At 40.3% G+C, this 19,045-nt stretch overlaps 1 pseudogene; it reads right to left on the bottom strand.

Moving 5' to 3' along the window:
* Positions 1-6,768: 6,768 nt before the first annotated feature.
* LOC112614951 lies at positions 6,769-6,904 on the bottom strand (annotated as a pseudogene).
* Between the last annotated feature and the right edge of the window lie 12,141 nt (positions 6,905-19,045).

Genomic DNA, 19,045 nt, shown 5'->3' with positions numbered 1-19,045 from the left:
CTGCTCCCAGTTATAAACCAAACAGAGATACATTCATAAATGCACTAAGAAACATGTGTATGGATGTTCACAGCAACATTATTTGTAATAGCTCCCAAACAGGAACAACCAAAATATCCATCAGCAAAAGAATGCTTAAACAAATTTGGTTTATTCTTAAATTGGAACACTAGACAGCAATGAAAGTCAACAAATCTACTACATAAAACAGTCATAAGCATGAAGGTAATATTGAGCAAAGGAAGGCTGTAACATAAGAGTACATATCATATGATTCAATTTATTTAAAGTTCAAGTACAGGCAACATTAATTTATGGAAGTCGTATTTGGAGGGAGATTATTTTATTTCTTGATTGTGGAATGGGATGGGAATATAAGAGTGTTCACTTCATAAAAAATCATGAAGTTATATACTTAGGATTTTTGTACTTTTCTGTATGTAGGTGTGTTATAACTCAATTAAAGCATTTGCTTAAGAATTAAGACCATCCAAATCTCTAAATCTCTCTCCTTAGTGAGAAGGCATTGGTGACTATAACCTGAATAGCAACGTATTAAGAAAAATTAGTAGCAGAAATTATTAGAGTTAAACATTTCAGAAAAAGTGTTTAAAATTTATCTTTTGTGTGATTTAATTAATTTCACACCTTACTGTTATTCTAACATCCCAATTAGAAGATATTCAAGTATAACTGAAGAAAAATTACATGGTGTACTAGGGTAGGTGAAGCTACAATGTGGTAACAATGTTCTCCCCTCCCCTTCACCACCCTGCTCCCAAATCTCAATGGCTTAAAACAGCAATAGTTTATTTCTCGCACTTAACAGTCTAATGAGATGTTTGACAGGTGGCTTTCCACTTGACGGTTCAGGGACTCAGGCTCTTTCTGTCTCACAATTCTGCTGTCTTCTAGGATCTTGAGTTCCTCCTGGATCCTCTCTATCTGGACAGCCAAGGAGCAAATAGAAAGTGGAAAAGACACACTATTTGTTAACCGCCTTGGCCCCGGGATGACACATCCCTTCTAATCACACAGTAAGAATTAGCCTCTTGACCCTGTAAAAGACAGTGGGACTGGGAAATGTGGTAAATCCTGTGCAGAGGAAGAACAAACACATTTAGTGAGGCTCCTGATATCTCTGACATATCTGGAACCCAAGACAGACCATGAGGTCACTAGAGAAATGCTCAGCAAAGAGCTGCCAGGGAATGGGCATTCTAACAGAGAGAGTTACAAAATGGCATCTTAGTCAGGAATCTTGTTGCATTCAGAGATTTAAAAAAGAAGTCGGAAAAGGAACAGCCTTTCATGATTTGAGAGAAAGAGGTTTTGTGAGGGAGATATCAATTAGAAGAAAAATTGAGATGGAACTTCTTTTGTATTAGAGGAAGAAATATATGAAGATTAATATTTGAAGCAGACTGTTGGGAAGTTAGTGAATTCATGAGATACTGTACAGGTCAGTGAGACTTTAAGGAGAGGGAAACAAAACAGAGAGACAAGGCAGGCAGGACTATAAAATATTTTGCATTCTTTTGCCCTCAAGAGTAAGGAAGTCAAGAATATGGTACATATTTCACCAAAAAAGGGTGAAATTCTCAGAGGAAAACCTCAGGCTTTTACCCACTTCCCAACATCCCTGACAATGGAAACTGTCCTTAATGGTAATAATTATAATAAAGAAAAATGTGTAGGAAACAGTAATTAGACTCTGATGTGAATGCCACCTCCTGGAGTTGTTCAAAATGGTGTTCCTGACCACTTAGCTTTACTTTGGACTGAGAATAAGTGCATGGGGTTTGTGTCTCAGAAAATAAGGTCAAGAGATGAAAAATGTGAATTATTTTAAGACAGTTAATTTTGGTCTTCTCATGTAAGAGAGCTATTGGGAATCAAGCATATCTGTTATTTCTTCTGTCAACCTTGGTCAAAGTTGCTGTAGACAATAACTTGTGTCTACATTGTCTGTGTGCCTAATCAACTCACATAGCTGCCTGGAAGGAATCTTACACTTGGAATGACAGGTGCACATTCTTCTGGTGCCCTGTGTGAAAGCACAGGGAATTGTAGAATCTGCTGCTTTGACTATTCTCCCTGTCCTTATTACCACCTAGAAGAACTGAGACTGAACTCAAGGTGTATTAGGATAAGGCTAGCCTGCTGAAACAAAGACACATACATAAATTCAGTTTTTTTTTAATTTTTATTTTTTTTTAAGGAAGGTGTATTAGTCCACTCTCACACTGCTATAAAGAAACACCCGAGGTTGGGTAATTTATAAAGGAGAGAGGCTTAATTGACTCAGTTTCACATGGCTGAGGAGGATTCAGGAAATTTAACAATCATGGCAGAAGGCAAAGGAGAAGCAGGCACCTTCTTCACAGGGTGACAGGACGGAGTGAGTGCGGGCAGGGGAAATGCCAGATTCTTATAAAACCATTGGATCGTTTGAGACTCACTCACTGTCATAAGAACAGCATGAGGGAAACTGTACCCATGATCCAATTATCTCCACCTAGTCCTGCCCTTGACAAGTGGGGGTTTTGGGGATTACAATTCAAGATAAGATTTTGGGTGAGAACACAGCCAAACTATATCAGAAGTAAAGGTTTGTTCCACCCAAGTAATAGTCTGCTGTGATTGTCCCATGCTGGCAGACAGCCCTTCTGATGGTGATAATTTAAGGACCCATGTTTCATCCATCGTGTTGTACTGTCATCCCTGGGGCACTGCTGCCATCTGCATGGTTAAAACTGGGTCACTGTGAGTTCTCACTGGTGGGAAAGAGAATGTATCTGAATGTCTGAATCAGAAGCGACACACTTCACTTTCATTACATTTTATTGGCAGGAACTCAGTTGTGTTATTCCACTGAACTGCAAGTTGGGGTCACAAATGCTGTCCCTAGTGAGATAAGCCCAGTTATAAATTCATTTATATGAAAGATGAGAAAAATGGATGTTGGTGGATATTTGGCAGTACCTGTCCAGGAAGAAAAGAGAAAGTTAAACAGAATCATTCAAATTATTTTACACCTATTATTAAAGCAACATATAGTTGAATTTTGTTCATACTACAGTTGTGTACACCATTTATTGTAAAATATTCTCAAATTCTGAAAATTATGATTTTTGAAACTACCATTGTACATTACAGTTGCAGAGAATTTTTATCCCCAATTTTGACTTATCTTTAAATGACTAAGATTTTGAAGTCTATATCTTTAAGATTTTCTGTTCCCTCCTTTTCTAAGTCAAATTATTAATCATAAATAAACACATTGAAAGTTGGGAGCGATATAGTTACTATAAAGAAATGAAAGCAGAAGTTCCCTTTTGTAGTAAGTTTATAAAGCAATAATCCTAAAAATTTGTTTGAAAGTTCCTATTAACACACTGAAAGTATAGCCTTGTTAGTTACAGAATGAGATTTTGTGATTTAGAGTAATAGAGTAAGATACTGAAAGATAATCTTACTTTCTGGTTTTGGATAAGGCTAGAAAGAACATTTTATACAAGTCTTGGTGTATTCAAGGAAATCACATATCTGGACCCAATATTTTAGTAATATACAAGACTTAAAGTAAGTCCTGTTTGTATTTTTTATTAAGGTAGTGATTTCACTGATATATACAACTATCATAATTCATTAAATTGTATTTTTTAAATAGGTGCAGTTTATTGTACATAAATATTGTACATACCAAATTATTGCTTCTGGTATGGAGGAAGAAATGAGAAGCATGAGAAATGCTAAATATATGGGTAACTGTGGAAAACTATTTTTTCTATTAATTTCTTTAAAATATATATAATTTTGAAAAGCAAAAATTAGAACATTGCCTTGAGGGGTTTAAAATATTATGTATAAGTAATGTATAGAACATCTATAACATAAATTATGGCAGGAAAGGGTGTAAATAGACCTAGATTGCTGCAAGAAGCACTATATTAACTCTAAACAGACTGTGAAAAGTTTAAGGATATATATTGCAATACCTAAAGCAACTACTTTAAAAACTGTGAAAAGGTATGATTAAAAAGCGAAGAGAGGCCAGGTGCGGTGGCTCAAGCCTGTAATCCCAGCACTTTGGGAGGCCGAGGCTGGTCGATCACGAGGTCAGGAGTTCAAGACCAGTCTGGACAAGATGGCAAAACCCTGTTTCTACTAAAACACAAAAATTAGCCAGGTGTGATGGCAGGCGCTTGTAATCCCAGGTGTGATGGCAGGCTACTTGGGAGGCTGAGGCAGAGAATTTCTTGAACCCAGGAGGTGGAGGTTGCAGTGAGCCAAGATCACACCACAGCACTCCAGCCTGGGCAACAGAGCAAAACTCTATCTCAAAAAAAAAAAAAAAAAAAAAAAAGCTAAGAGATTCAAATAAAAATATAAGAAATATTTAATAATCTGAAAGAAGGCAGGAAAGGGAGAATGAAGAAATGAAAACTGAGATGAGAAGTAGAAAATTAATAAAACAGTAGACTGAACCCAACCCTATCAATAATTACATTAAATATAAATTGACTAAACACTCCAGTGAAGAAACAAAAATTGTCAGAATAGATTAAAAAGCAGACATGACCACCTGCTGACTACAAGGAAGTACTCTAAATATGAAGATACACTTTGAGTATAAAATAAAAATTAGATAAAATACAGATATTTACATTAATGGAATTATAGTCCAGAAATAGGACCACACATATATGGCTGATTGATTTTTCAACGAAGTTGCCAAAATAATTCAATGGGAAAATGAAATCAACAAACTGCTGGAAAATCTGGATGTCCATATGGGAACAAAAAGACAAAAAGAACATCTACTCTTATCTCACATAATATGGAAAATTAACTGAAATGTATGACAAACCTAAAGATAAGCTAAAACTGCAAAAGTACTGGAAAATAAAATAGGTGCAAATCTTCCCCAACTTGACATAGGCAAACATTTCTTAGAATAAGACACAAAAAGAATGAATCATGAGAGAAAAAAATTTATGAATTAGATTTCATCAACATGAAATATTTTCTCTTTGAAAGACACTATTAAGAAAATGAAAAGACAGGCCACAGTATGGGAGAAAACACTCTCTGTCATGTGTTTGACAAAGGACTGACTGGTATTTAGAATAGATAAAGACCTCAACTCAGCAATAAGAAGACACCTCAATAACATTTTATAAAAGATATTGAGTACATGAAAAGATGCTCAACTTTATTAGTCATTAGATACCATTATAACCGTTAGAAAGGGTGAAATGGAAAAGACTGACAGAGCAAGTGTTGGGAAAGCAGAATTAACTGGAACTCAAACACAGCTGGCAGGAATGTAAAATTGTACAGTTACTTTGAAAAACAATAAGGAACTTTCTTAAGGTAAACATATGCCTATCATGTAATCTAGTTATTCTACTCCTAGGTACATGCCCAAAATAAAAGGAAACATATGACCATATAAAACCTTTTACACAAATGTTCATAGCAATGTTATTCACTATAACTCCAAACTGAAAACAACCCGAATGCCCATCAGCCAGTGAACGGATTAAAACGTGTATTTTATTCATATATGGAATAGTATTCCCCAATAATACTAAACTATATTGAATAATATTCAGCAAAAGGAATGAATTACTCATATATAAAACAATAGGGATAAATCTGAAAATCATTAGACTAAACGAAAGAAATGAGACACAAAAGAATACATGATATATGATTCTGTTTATATAAAATACAACTACTATGTAGTGATAAAAAGCAGATCAGTGTTTGCCTGCAGCCAAGGGCAGGTGGAACAATGGACTGTAAAGGAAATGAAGAATTTGGTGGCGGGGGGGCGGTTCCTAGAAATGTTCTGTATTTTTTTTTGTTAAGGTGGTGATTTCACAGATATATATAACTATTAGAACTCATTAAATTGTGCCTTTTAAATATTTAAATATTTAAAATATTTAAATATTTTAAAAATTTATTATACCTAAATTATTCATCAATAAATTTTATAAGAAAAATACAGGAAAATCTTTTTTGTATAATTCTTCATAGTTGAAATCTATTTCTCCCCCAATAACAACCCTAATTCAACGGTACTGGTTCAGCCTTCTGAAACCACACCTATAAAAGCATAAGCAAAGAATATTTATTCTACTACAACAGTCCCTTAAATATTTGAAAAGGGCCAATTTTTTTTAGCCTTTTCTTCTCTGTATTATATAATACCCTTCCTCAATCCCCCAGTTTTTTTTTGTTTTAACATATTGTGTAAGTTCTAGGCTTTTTAACTTTCCTATTTTCCCACCTTTGAAAACACTTTATTGTCAATATTCCTTATAAACCAAATGCAAAACTCCAAGTGCTATCTGCTATGTCTTGTTCAATGGGAAGATTATGGCTTGTGGAAAGAGCAGGAGACCGGGTATACAGAAATTTGAGTTTGCTGGCTCTGCCAATGGGAGGTTTTTTTTTTTTCTTTTTTTTTTTTTTTTTTTAAATCTTAAGGAAAGCAATAACTATATTTCTCAGTATCATGAGGGAGTTGGAATTATTTAACCTAAGATTTTATTCATTTTTGTATCCAGAAATGAAAGTATAGGTAAGAATCTTCTGAGAAACTTTCTCAATTAAGAAATACAAATCAACTGAGACATTCTGATCACAAGTTACTGAGGTCTAAAAATTTTTTTTGTTTAGATGCTAGGGTAATAATAGAAAATTTAAAAAAATTTTGGTATGATTTGAAAAGAATCATTTAGCTTTGCATTTAATTTGTATCCATTTTTCTATTTGCATATGTATCATTAGCCCCTAATTTCTGATGTTGGAGATTTTCCAGTTATGTGCTTTAAACTGATAAAAACAAATACTGCACTTGATCTTAGCCAAAAGGCTGAGAAGTGATGCAGTCATGTGCTTTCAGACCCTGCAGGTTTGTGACTTGCTACAAAATCTCCATGAGTTCAAAAAATTCAAAACATATGGCAGCTCAGATGTTAGCCTGGGGAAAATAAAATATTAAAAAACTTGAAACTGCTTAGAGGATGCTTTGCTATACATATTTTAATGTGATTTGTGTATATGAGTATGTTGGGAAAGATGTCCCTTGGGAATGAAGTTGAAAGAAAAACTCTTTATGCTTTAAGTCCACTCTGGATAGCAGTAGATATTACATATAAAATGAGAATTTGTTCAAAGCCAGGTATTTAAAAAATATACTTCTTCTGATTGTAATGTTTAAGTAACAACAAAAATCAGTGTTAACTGCTGTTCAAGGGAAACGGTGTGGTTTGTAGAAAGAGCTGGAGATCACATATAGGGGAATTCAGGCAAAATCACTGTATTCGATATCAAATATTCATGTCTAGGATACTTCCTAATTTGGGGAAAATATCAGCTAAATCATGTGAATGGTACTTTTATCCAGAAAAAAAAAATATGTTTAAACTCCCCAGTATCATACCTTATAGCCTACAAAATAACTTATTTTGTCAAAACTTCCCCCAAATGACTTGTGATACAAACCATCCTGGTGGAAAAAGAAGCTGCCTACTACTTGAGTGAGCTACTTGCTCATTCCTAATGTGTGGATGGAATAGACAGTTGGAGCACAGGTTGCAGAAATTGGCAGGACTCCTTTTCAGAGCTAATGTTGTCATTTTTTTTTCAGGGTAGCAAATTTTATTTTATTTTATTTTATTATTTTTTTTTTTTTGCTGGCCCAACAAGAGAGATTTATTATGTAGTTATTTTAAAAAATCAATCAAAAAAGTCATCTACCCACCTTCCTAGAAAAATGTAATCTCCTATACACAAGCAAGCTACATGGTTAAAATGTAACTTTATGATACTAGGATATATATGTGGACACATATCTATGTATACTTCTATAGGCATTAAATTTTTGCATTGCCATTCAGAGTGCAAGTGGCAGGGTTGACCTTATTGACTGAACCTTTGAATAAGAAAACAAGACATGCATTCACAGACCTTCTTACAAACGTATAATTAATAATGATTTAAGCCAACCTTTAAAGCTATTAGTAGAAAAATTTTATATTTTCTGTTAATTAAGAAACACATAAAACAGGTGAATAAAGATAAAGTTCCTAATGTTCAATGACACCTTACAATTTGATAGCTCTTTTACTTCACAGGTATTGGAAAGATGTCCAATATACATTAACTCATTTTACTTTTAATTTTACTTTTATATTAATCACTCTCTTATCTTGCTCATTGTTTTCTGGGCTTAAGAGGTTTTAATTCCCACTCAGTCTCCATGTCTTTTCTTAAATCCTCAACCTTCACCTTTTGAGTTGTGTTTCTGGGCAGAACGCTTTAACTGGGACTTGCTTTAACCCACACTACTCCATTTACTAGTGGAAGGATAATGTTCTAAAACATCTAATATATATATCTAGTCTGTTCTCCATCTGCTTGGTTTCATGCCATTGTCCTTCCCTCCTCATAACACATGCATACAAGGCACCTACCCTGAGCCACTCATTCAGACATGCACACACACCATTTTTATGAATTCTCAGAAAATTTCCCCATCCATTAAATGAGCAAATGCTTTTAAACTGTAGAGTGCTACTAAATGTTTTTGTGACACTGATATTTCATAGGCCACTAATCTGAGTTAGATAAAGCAAAATAACAATGCAGGTAACTCATTTCCTACCGAAAACCATGAAGCATTATTACTCTGAGAACATGCCCCAGTTGTTGGAATCCTAGATTCTCTGACACTCCCTAACCAATAGTCCCTCTGGTTTCCCAGCTGACAACTAGGAGAAGGGACTTGACAAACCTTCCTGGTTTTAGCAATCAGTTCAATTAACCATCATAATTGCATGTACTTTTCATAAACCAGGCTTACATTCCTGGTTGATTTCATAGCTCCTAGTTCTAGAGCTGCCCCTGCAGCCATGGTGACAGTTCTGCTGCCTGCTTCACTGCCTCTACCCTGACAACATGTTGTTCTGAGGCTAGCAGATCTCGCCCAAGGCAGGATTCTCAACTCGGGAAGGCTTAGTGGGGCCAGGCCCAGGGAATGGTCTGTGAGTATTGCTTAAGCTGCCTCTCCTCCACAGCCTGGTCCCTGCAGCTTCTCTTGCTGTGTCTTGCTCCATCTGTTGCACCCTGGATGTGAATGTGTCTCCCCTAGGGTGCTGGGCACTGGGCTGAGAGGGTCCTAACCTCACCACTCATTCCCTACTGAAGAGCTACTCCATTCCTTTTGTACTTCAACATCTCCCTCTCCCTCCAGAAAGCTATTTCATGTTCTCAGGACTGGTAGAAGCCATGAGCAGCCAGAAGTTCTAGAGAAAATGTTCAAATTTATCCCCTTTTCATTCTCTAGTGATTATCGGTGGTGGCAAGTGTTGTGTAAAAACTGATGTGTCTATTCCCCTTTGTATGGGCTTCAGACTCTGGGTAGACATGTATACAGCACTCTCAACTTTGTTCCAAGGATCACTTGAGATGCTAAAATATATGCTATTGTATGTACTACACATTCTCCATGCTTTGACAAATTTAAACATGAGATAACCCATGCTTAAATGCATCCTAACTCAACATATATCACAAATGAATAATCATCTGCCAGTTGTGATAGCATCTCTTCCCTTTCCCCGTTTCCTGGAAAGGATTCCAGACAAATGTATTATTTCTGCTTCTACATAGGGTTTCTTATTGCTTATTCTGTCTACACATCAATTTGTTCAGTATCTTAACTGGTTATTTGTACCACTGCAATATCTCTTGATTAACTACAAAATTATATCACCTGTAGAAACTATCTTATTTCTGGACAACATATATATTATAATAATGAATCTTTGATCATATAGCTGTAAGATCCTGCCAATTACTTTTTGGCCTGAGACAAAAAACAAAACAAAACATAACAAAAATGCTTTTTTAAAAGTATGTTTTCTACTCTGATTTCTGACATTTAAATATCTTTTAAAGATATCTGCCAGTGGCTTCTGAAAGTTCCTTTAAATAATCTTTTTGAAGATAAAATATGTTGCATGTTTCAGTAATACAATTTTATATAAGATTCTGGATGCCAGATTCTTAATTATAATGCTCAGGTAAAGTCTACTCCAGACACCAACCACCTGAAGGAATATGATAATTCTTATTTATACAGGGACTTTATAACAATGGCAAAAGAATTTGCTAAGAATGACTAAACCTAGTATGCTTAATGTGAAGTATCTATAGTTTGCCTCACAAACCTGAATACAATTAACCATAAAATACACATACACTGGTTATGAGTCCCCACATACTTCTCCTGAAGAAACTGGCATTAATTTTTACTTAGGAAATAATCTATGCTGGTACAGAATAATTCCCTTTGTCCTCAAGTTTATGTGCTGGGACGTTTGCTTCCTAGTTCAGGGTTTGTGTTAACACATTTTAGAATCTACTTATACAGTCAAGTACAAAGAACAGCCATTGAATGCTGAATCTTTCTTAAGCGATTTCTATGGAAAGCTTATGTTCTTTGTAATACACCTTAGCTGGCTGTGGTTCTATGGTGCATTAATTCTAGGCCTAATTGGAACACCCTGTCTGGCAGTTCTTTTTTTTTTTTTTTTTTTTTTTTTTTTACATAAGAAAGTGGCAGTCTTTTATTGCAAATATGCATACACTCTCGGACGAGGTTCTCTGGTCCTTAGGTGTGGGGGGCCAGGGAAGTCGCACCGGCGCTCTCGGGTGATGTTCTCCGGTCCACAAATGCGGGGGCCGAAGAAGTCACGCTGGCTCCTGCCAGTGGCAGACTTTTATGCATTGGTACTGGAAGGGGGAGGGCAGTGGGCAGGATAAGGGCGTGATAGGGGCGTCTCCATAGGCGTGGCCGGGTAAGTTTTGATCTCTTCGGATTGACATCACCTGGAGCATGCTCGGTTGATCTGCATCTTCCCGCGCGCGGGAAAGTTGGTGAGGAAGAACCCGGAAGCAACATGGATTATGCCTTCTTGTTCACCTTCCTCCATCTTGTCCTTTCTCCTTCACCCAAACAGTCCAACCTCTTATTGATTATAAGAATTTAGGGCGCCGTGGTCTGTCTGGCTGCTTCCTGCTGTTAAGGGGCGTAGTTAGGGTCTGAGGTTGGCAGTTGCGTGTAGGGATGCAGGAGCATTTGGTTGAAGGTGACTCGGGTGATCTCTTGAACCTTGGCTCGGAGAAATTTTATTAGAATGGGAGCAAGACATAACATAAGGCAGAGGATTAGTATGGGAATTAGGAATGGAAGCATCTGCTGTACTACAGGCGGTAGCCATACCGGTGGTCCGGGGGTTAAGGGGGCGTTAAATTGTTGAAGCTAGGGAAACCCCGATAATTAAGGGAAGAAAAACAGCCCGCTTTTGGATGTTATTGCTGGAGCTGAGCTGGGAAGCTAGTTCAGACAATTCTCCTTCGCTATATAGGGTTAAGCTAGGCACTAAAGATACCGGAACGCAAAGGGACTGGGTGATGGAGGTATGGTTAAGAGTTTTAGATAGAGTTTGGTTACACCAAAAGTAGCCTCCAACAGGGGCCGTCTGGGTCCTGCTGGGAGCTTATGTGCAATTACACCATGAAGAGTTTGGCGTAGAGTAGCAAAAAGGAATCTCTGTCTCACTCTGTCTCTCTTCATCTCTGTCTCTCTCTCTCTGTCTCTCTCTCTCTCTGTCTCTCTCCATCTCTGTCTCTCCCCATCTCTGTCTTTGTCTCTCTCCACCTCTGTCTCTCTCTATCTCTGTCTGTATCTCTTTGTCTCCATCTCCATCTCCGTTTCTGTCTCTCCACCTCCCGCTCACCAAGGCTGCTCCCCTCACCAACTCCCCTACCTCCTGGCTTCTCCCTATCTCTGACTCAACAGGGACTGAGTGCAGCAGAGGCCCTTGGGGAGGTCTGGGCTTTCTACTGCCTTCTGGTTACAGCCTCTCCTTCCCTGTATCTGTCCTTCATCCTGGCCTAATGAGTCCACATTTTATTTAGGGAGAGGGCAGAGTGACAACCCTGGGGGGGGGGGGGGGGGGGACAATCTGCAGTGCCCTGCATGACTGAGTGTATCTGGTTGTCTGTAGACCAGGTTTAGAATCTCCATACAAAGTTAGGATTAGTAGGAGTAACTAGGGGAATTAGAGTGAACCATAATAATGATGACAAAGGTGTAGAGGGTAAGTTCAACATTGCCGAAATCACAAAGGGCACCCTGCCAAGCTAGGTCTTCTATGAGAGTAAAAAGTTGGGAAACCTACTGGTTGGGAGATGGGTCGGGAAGGAGGGTATCTATGGGGTTTATGAAGGAAAAGTCAGTTAAGTTAAGATGAAGAATGGTGAGGAAGCGAGAAAATTTGAGGAGGGTGTTGATCCTTGAGTAGAACCTGGCCACCTGGAGAAAGGGAAGGGGAATAGATGTTTTGAGTTAGGTTAAGATGTTTTATCCCAAGAGGGGGGTGGGACAAGAGGGCATGATGAGGAAAGAGTGGGCAAAGCATGCATAGTCCAGGCAGTAATTTAACACTGGGGTCTGGCGAGGGTTAGACGGTTTACCGTCTACCCCAACTACTGAGATAGTGGATGGCTGGCTAGGACCTCCATAGGTTGGCAAAACAGAATAGGTAGCCTCCGTATTGATGAGAAAAGAAATTGGCTTACCCGCTATCTGTAGAGTTACCCTAGGCTCGGCGAGGGTGACCAGGGTCTCCGAGTGTGGGCACCGTCAGTCGTCGTCCAGGTGTAGGAGCTGGAAGGAGCCTTCCGGCCTTTGAGGAGAGGCACCACGTTGAGGCGCAATGCCTGCCCTGCTGGCGGGGCAATCAGACTTCCAGTGTCCTTCCTGTTGGCAGGTTGGGCATGGCGTGGTAGGCAGGCGAGGATTTGGACACCTTTTTTCCCAATGCCCAGTTGTGCCACACTTAAAGCATGGACGAGACAGAGTGGCCGGCTTGGCCTGGGGACACTGGTTTGCCCAGTGTCCTGGGTCTCCGCATTTATAGCAAGAGCCCCTGGGAGACTTGCCCTGTGTCTTCCCTGCCGGCAGAGTGGGCAACGCTAGTTGGAGGGCAGCCACTAGAGCTTGCGCCTGAAGCACAGCCCTTCTTTTTTCCTTGTCTAGCTCTGCGGCCTCAGCTGCTGCTTCTCTGGAGTTAAAAACTTTAAAGGCCAATTTTCCTGTATGGGAGTGTGAGGCCCATCTTCAACCTTTTTTTTTTTTTTTTTTTTTTTGCTTTTTTGGAATATGTGAGGCTGACTGGGAGATAAAATAGGAGGCTAGGACAGCTGCTCCGGCTGGGGAGGTGGGGTCTAGCCGAGTAAATTGGGCTAGTGCCTCTGTAAGGCGATTTAGGAAGGAAGCCGGGTTCTCATCTGGGTGCTGGATGATTTCCTTTAGTTTATCAAAATTGACCACTTTGTTAGAGGCTGCCTGCATACCGGCCAAGAGACATTGAACCATAATGTCCTTCCTACGGCGGCCAGGCTGCTGTGGTTGGTAATCTCAATCTGGTTCTATGGACGGGACAGCCATCTCTCCTAACAGGACGGTGGCGTCGATTAAATGCCATTGATTTGCATGTTGCCTGGCGGCTGCGAGAATGCACTCTCTTTCCTCTGGGTTAAGAGTGGAAGTAAGAATGACATGTAAGTCATGCCAGGTAAGGTTATATGCTCTGGCCTAGGTATCGAAACTCTTTGGAATATTAGGTGGGGTTGGCTGAGAAGTCGCCAAGTCGTTCTTCAGTTTTGGAAAGGTCAGCCAAGGAAAAGGGGACGTGGACTCTAACCACGCCTTTGGCTCCAGCAACTTCTTGGGGTGGGGGAGGGGGCAACAAACTAGCAGGGGAGGTTGGAACAGACTGACCAGTAGGGTAGGTTAAGACAGGCTGACTGGTAGAGGGGGTTGAGGCAGGCTGACTGGTAGAGGGCTGACTAATGGGGGCCGCTACCGCGGTCTTGGAGCGAGTGTGGATGGAAATGGGAGAGGTAAGAGGAGTGGCTGAGGGAGGAGTGTCGGGCGGGGCAGTGGGAGCTCCATAGGGAGGGGTGAGAGGAGTGGCTGAAGGAGGAGCGTCGGGAGGGGTGGTAGGAAGTCCATAGGGAGGGGGGTTGGAAAGTCGGGAGGGAGGTCGCCTGCCGTCGGCCCCATCTGAAATGGAGGTGGAGTCCTCCTCAGTTGCTGAGGTGGGGGCCAAGGGCCGGGTTTAGGGGTTTAGGCTAACAAGACCTGGGCCATTTAACACCGGGCGCACAGGTCTGGGCGAGAGCGCAAGTCCTAAAAGCCTTGGACATAGATAATTTCTGACCACTTTCCGAGCCTCTGGCAGAAATTAGAGAGATCTAATTAAAATGTTGCGGTCTAAAGTGCCTTCAGGCGGCCGTTGAGACTGGTTGTCAGTCTCAATGTTGAGACTGGCCACGCCACAGTGGAGAGTAAAATCAGTCGCTTTCATTTAAGATCTTGCTGTAATTGTAAAGTTTTGAGATTAGTTAGAAGACACCCTAAAGGGGTGTCTCTAGGTATTTTGGATTGGGGATTTCCCATTGCCTTTCTCTCACCCATAGGCGGAAACCGAACTCTACCTGGCTACAAAGCGTCCTTTGGAGCCACTAGAGACCGGGAGGCTCCTGGAGCCGGAATGGAGATTACCTCCAGGCGGACGTCTCCGTCCTGGACGGGTCTCACATGGACTGGAATGGAGTTCCTTTGGGCAGACGTCTCTACCTTTGGGAACTCTCCTGTGGGTCACCTGGTGACCAAAAAACCTTGGGCCTGCGCAGGACTTCTGGCCAAGGAGTATGAGAGGGAGGCAAGAGATACTCACCCCTAGGAGACTTGGAGGTGTGGAAAGCGATGTCTAGGTCCTGGTCCGTCCGCGGCGTGAAGGAGGAGGCTCCTCGGACCTTAGGGGGCCCTGAGGAGGGGTCTCCTCCCGGGTTTTTGGCATGCCACAGTGGAGAGGAAAATTAGCCGCTTTCGTTTTAAATCTTGGGCTAGATGTAAGGCTTCCAAGTTTTGGAGGAGACACCCTAAAGGGGTGTTCGTAGGGATTTTCAATTGTGAGGTTCCCATTGTTTAACCACCAGAAATGGAAACCGACCTCATGCAGTGGCAAAGCGTCCTTTGCCGCTGCTGGGGACCGGGGGCTCCTGGAGCCACTAACGGAGAATTGAGGAACTTCAAGACGGACGTCTCCGGGTTGAAGGCCTCACTGCGCCACAGGGTGGCTACGTCCTTGGGCGTGCGCACGACTCTAGGCCAAGGACACGGAAACGGACGGAGATGGTTAACAAAGGGGAGTACTCACCGAAGAAGAAATTCTCAGAGCGGCACCAGTGGAAAGCTGGAACACTTGTTCGGTGTTGGTGGCTGGTTGGGTTGGGAGCCGGTTCGCTGGGGAGGAGGTTCCTCAGACCCCTAGGGGATGTTGAGGAAGGGTGTCCTCCCAGGTTGGGTTTCGGCACCAACTGTTTTAATTTAATTTAATTTGGCACTAACTGTTTTGATTTAATTTAATGTAACTTAATTTGGGAGAGCTAAGTAATTAAACATGAGGCCAAAGTACATAAGAAAGTGGCAGTCTTTTATTGCAAATATGCATACACTCTCGGATGAGGTTCTCTGGTCCTTAGGTGTGGGGGGCCAGGGAAGTCGCACCGGGGCTCTCGGGTGATGTTCTCCGGTCCACAAATGCGGGGGCCGAAGAAGTCACCTGGCAGTTCTATTAGGATCAACATTCTTGACTTTGGAGAGCAGAAGATATTTTAAATTCACTTTGGTGGGAAGAGTCAATTTCTGCCTGAGAAGAGAAAAAAACAGATTTTCTGAAATATGAGTATAGGATCTTATACAAAACAATTAAACACTCTCCTTAGCCATTTGGAACTCAAGGACTTGCTTTCTAATTAATTTATGTCATTATGTTCTCGATTACATAGATACTTACTAAATCTTTCCTAAAGAAAAATTATCCTGGCGAGGCATGGTGTCTCACACCTGTAATCTGAGCACTTTGGGTGGCCAAGGTGGGGCAGACTGCTTGAGACAACAAGTTTGAGACCAGCCTGGGTAACATAACAAGACCTCATCTCTACAAAAAATAAAAATAATTTAAAAAAAATTAGCAGGGTGTTGTGTGGTGATATGTACCTGTGGTCCCAGCTACTTGGGAGGCTAAGGCAAGAGGATTGCTTGAGTCCAGGACGTTGAGGTTACAGTGAGCCATGAGGTTACAGTGAGCCATCACATAATTGCCTTCCAGCTTGGGCAACAGAGCAAGACCCTGTAGAAAGAAAGAGAGAAAGAGAGAAAGAGAGAAAGAGAGAAAGAAAGAGAGAAGGAGAGAAGGAGAGGAAGGGAAGAAGGGAGAAAGGGAGGAAGGGAGGAAGGGAGGATTGGAGAAAAGAGAAAGAAAGAAAGAAAAGAGAAAGTGAAAGAAAAAGAGAAACTGAAAGAAAAAGAAAAGAAAGAAAGAAAGCAAAGAAAGAAAGGACAGAAAGATTTTTTTTTGGTTTGTGCTTAATTCAGTCTTCCTTTTGTTATTTAAGTATCTACTGAATTGGGCCTAACTCCCTAAACTTTTCTTTCCTCTTGAGAATCCCATCATATCAAACTACTTTTATTTCCTTTTTTCTCAGAAATTAATTTTGTAATTCTCAGTTTCTTCCCAAATGATCTCTTCACTGTTTCTTGTTCAAATCTGACAATAAAAAACACAACACATTTCTGGCTGTCACCTGCAGAAAAATAGTCTTGAAACCTCAACAGTTCTTGGTTCCTGCTTCTCTAGAGCCACCAATACTAATTTTTCTTTTTCTTTCTTGCTTTTTTAGATACCGGATCTTGCTCTATTGCCCAGAGTGCAGTGGTGGGATCACAGCTCACTGCAGCCTGGAATTCCTTGGTTCAAGCCATTCTCCTGCCTCAGCCTGCCAAGCAGCCAGGACTATAGGCACACACCATCACGCCTGATTAGTTTTTAAAATTTTGGTAGGGACGAAGTCTCACTGTGTTGCCCAGGCTGAGACTAATTTTTCAATATTAATTCCTACTGACTAATCAGAGTGTAAAAGATGTCGACATTACAAAGTAAAGAAAATTTTGGTTATGTTGGATATATCAGCTAGAACTCATGGCATTGGCTGTAATAGCATTATCATATGTCCCAGCAATTCCACTGCTAGATACATATCCAAAGGAATTGAAAGTGGGGACTTGAACAGAGATATCTACACACGAATGTTCATAGAAGCATTATTCACAATAGCCAAAAGGTGGAAATGTGGAAACAATTCAAATGTCCATTAGCCAGGATTACAAATGGATAAACAAAATGTGGTATATACATACAATGGAATATTATTGAGCCTTAAAAAGGGGTAAAATTCTGATCCATGCTACAACATGGATGAACCTTGAGAACATTGTGCTAAGTGAATAATCCAGAAACAGAAGAACAAATATTGTATGATTTCACTTATATGAAGTACTTAGGATAGGTAAACTCAGAATTAGAAAGTAGAATAGAGGCTACCAGAAATTAGGGAAAGGGGAAAAGGAGGAGTTCCTGTTTAATGGGCAGAAATTTCATCTTTCTTTTTTTTTTTTAATTATACTTTAAGTTCTGGGGTACACGTGCACAATGTACAGGTTTGTTACATAGATATACATGTGCCATGTTGGTTTGCTGCACCCATCAACTCGTCATTTACATTAGGTATTTCTCCCAACGCTATCCCTCCCCCAGCCCCCCACCCCGCAACAGGCCCCAGTGTGCGATGTTCCCCTCCCTGAATGGGCACAAATTTCTTATTGGGGATAATGAAAAAGTTTTGGGTATGGATAAGGGTGGTGGTTATACAACATTGTGAGTGTATTTAATGTCCCTGAATTATACACTTATATATGGTTAAAATTATAAATATTATTCAGGTTTCACCACAATGAAAGAAAGAAAGTGCGCCTTCTAGTGGAAGCTGGGTGCAGAGAGCGCTCTGTATTCTTGGCTGCAGCTGTCTAGAATGGAGACTGTCTCGCTAAGCTGGGACTTGGGAGTCTTGGATAAAATACCACAGACCCTTGCCTTTCTTACCAATTTTTTATATCTCTTACCTGAAGAGATGTTTATTCTTTTGCTATTTGCCCTTAGGATCATTTCCAGAGGGTCTGAGTCATTTTTCGAGAATTTTCACCAATTTCACTGAGAAGTCAGTTAGCAGAGCTCTTTATGCAGTCATGCCAGAAGTTGATTGGGAAGACTATATTTCAAATGTTAGTTATGTTATTCAATTTGGAGGATTGCTTATAACGTTGCTGCACTGGTTGTAAAACTAAATTTTTAGGATTAAAATGTTTTCTTGAGAAACGTGGCAATATTACTAAAAACCATGGCAATCTCTCCCCCCAAATGGGATTTTTAGTAACTTTATCACCATCCTGAGGCTTCCTTTTAAAAACTGAAGCTTTGACATTTTTTATTACATTATTTTAAGAGAAAGGTAAGGCTCTATAGATTCCCCATGCATTCTTGAATAAATGAGTGAATGAATGAATGAATGTTTTTGTTTATGAACATGGTGGCCATTTGCTACTGTGTGCTTTGACAGTAAGACTCCCCCTGTACCTGCTTGTTACTGAATTCTACAATTCTATCACTCAAACCCTATCTTAGTTCAAGCTGCTATAACAAATTACCATAGGCTGGGTGGCTTAAACAACAAACATTTTTCACAATTTTGGTGCCTGAGAAGTCCGAGATCACAGTGCAGGCAGATCCGGTATTTGGCGAGGGCCTCCTTCCTTGCTTGCAGATACCGTCCTCCTGTATCCTCATATGGCAGAAAAAGAGCGAACTAACTCTCTGGCCTCTTAAAAGGGCACTAATCCTACTCATGAGGGCTCTACCCTTGTGAGTTAATTACCTCACAAAAGTCCCACCTCCAAATACCATCACATCGGGGGGTTAGAATTCAACGTATGAATTTCAACACACTGGGGGGTTCACTATAGCAAATGCATGGTTTTGTTATTTTCCTC

Source organism: Theropithecus gelada, chromosome 1 (genome assembly GCF_003255815.1).
Source record: "Theropithecus gelada isolate Dixy chromosome 1, Tgel_1.0, whole genome shotgun sequence".
NCBI lineage: Eukaryota > Metazoa > Chordata > Mammalia > Primates > Cercopithecidae > Theropithecus > Theropithecus gelada.
The sequence above is the reverse complement of the archived record's forward strand: the minus strand, read 5'-3'. Positions and strand labels throughout refer to the sequence as shown.